The sequence below is a fragment of the Micropterus dolomieu genome, linkage group LG03, assembly GCF_021292245.1.
Source record: "Micropterus dolomieu isolate WLL.071019.BEF.003 ecotype Adirondacks linkage group LG03, ASM2129224v1, whole genome shotgun sequence".
Taxonomy (NCBI): Eukaryota; Metazoa; Chordata; class Actinopteri; order Centrarchiformes; family Centrarchidae; genus Micropterus; species Micropterus dolomieu.
This window is the reverse complement of record NC_060152.1, coordinates 12,066,610-12,068,597: the sequence shown is the minus strand read 5'-3', so window position 1 is coordinate 12,068,597 and position 1,988 is coordinate 12,066,610.

Genomic DNA, 1,988 nt, shown 5'->3' with positions numbered 1-1,988 from the left:
GTTGTCCAAACACCACTCAGCCAAAATTTGGACCTCCTGCCTGTAGTAGAAAGTAGTAGACAGTATTCACTGTCTCTGTAAGTTACTGCTTAGAGACCATTGTACCAATAAAACAATTCAGGCCATTTACTTTACATCTTCCATTAGAGGGGAGGAGAAGAGAACTACACATAATGTAAAACATTATGTGAAACATTATGTGAAACACATAATGCTTTAATGTAAAACAAGGTCATAGTGTTTCATACAATGCTCAGACAAAAGTGTCAAGAATAATTGTGCATTTTTATTAAAACAGTTTCTCCTTGTCTTGTCACTGTTTGTTTTTTTGATTATTTAGACTAACCCTTGTCCATAGAATAAAAACAAAAACAAAATCACATCACCGCACAACTTCAAAACTATTCAAAAACCTTCAAAAAGGTTAGTGAGCTGACCTGAACATAACTTTTTCTTTAACTGTCACATGGCACACAACTGAATGAGTGATTATTGTTTGACAAGTTTGAACAAAGAAAGAATGCAGTGAATGTAACTCTCAGATGGGAGATACTGCATTTGTAATAGTTGTCCAAACACCACTCAGCCAAAATTTGGACCTCCTGCCTGTAGTAGAAAGTAGTAGACAGTATTCACTGTCTCTGTAAGTTACTGCTTAGAGACCATTGTACCAATAAAACAATTCAGGCCATTTACTTTACATCTTCCATTAGAGGGGAGGAGAAGAGAACTACACATAATGTAAAACATTATGTGAAACATTATGTGAAACACATAATGTTTTAATGTAAAACAAGGCCATAGTGTTTCATACAATGCTCAGACAAAAGTGTCCAGAATAATTGTGCATTTTTATTAAAACAGTTTCTCCTTGTCTTGTCACTGTTTGTTTTTTTGATTATTTAGACTAACCCATGTCCATAGAATAAAAACAAAAATACAATCACATCACCGCACAACTTCAAAACTATTCAAAAACCTTCAAAAAGGTTAGTGAGCTGACCTTTGTAGAGATAACGATAATATTATATCATTTTAAATCTTTTGTGATCATTTTTACAATAAGCACACCAGTTGTTTTCACTCTGGAATTTGGGAGTTTTACCTGGCTAGGTAATTTAAAAATGTTCAATTTGCACTCTGCTGGAGGCCACAAGCAGCTGTCATTCGGTTAGACCGGTGATTCTGAAAAAAGGTCAAGCTCCCCAGAAGCAGAAACAATTCATGCCACCCCCGACTCCAGGAAAAAAGTGGATTTTATTTTCATCAATTCTTACCAATACAGGCGGGTTGAGAACCACTGTGTTTGAGAAACCTGGCCCTCCCTCACAGTTCCTTTTAAAGAGGAACAATTTGGACTTCAGTTTACCTCAAAGCACTTTATCAGTGTTAATCATCAACCAGTTCATGACAGTTATTTCAATGACTGAAGTCAGAAGGCACATGATGCCATATTAGACATACAATATCTTTCCTGTCCCTTTGTTTGCCTGTGTGCAGTAAATGCAAAGTGCACTTATCTGACTGGAAATATTCTCAAATAGTTGAGATTCCAGTTTGCAGCTTTTCAGTTATGGATAAATTTTAATATTTATTTTACATCTTACAGAATGAATATTATTTGTTATTTAACAGTATTTAATTTACCTTTCCAGTGGTATTTCTCAAGACAGGGAAACTACTTGACTTCAATGGAGCTTGTTAATTTGTCATTTCAATAAGAAACTATAGTCTGTTTTTCCAAAGGAACAGTTTAAAGCCCAATAAAGATATACACCGTTGTAATTTAATTCCATGATGATAAAGATAAACTTTAGTATCTCACAAAGTGGAGATCTACGGGCATAATGATCAAACAAATCTAGCATGCAAAAGTAAGTAACAGCCAAGGATTTCCCTCCAGTTCCACTTGAAACAGACAGAACAAATAGTTGTCAAACTTAAAAGAATCTCAATGAGGTGCCCAGTGGTTGTTTGATAGATATCTG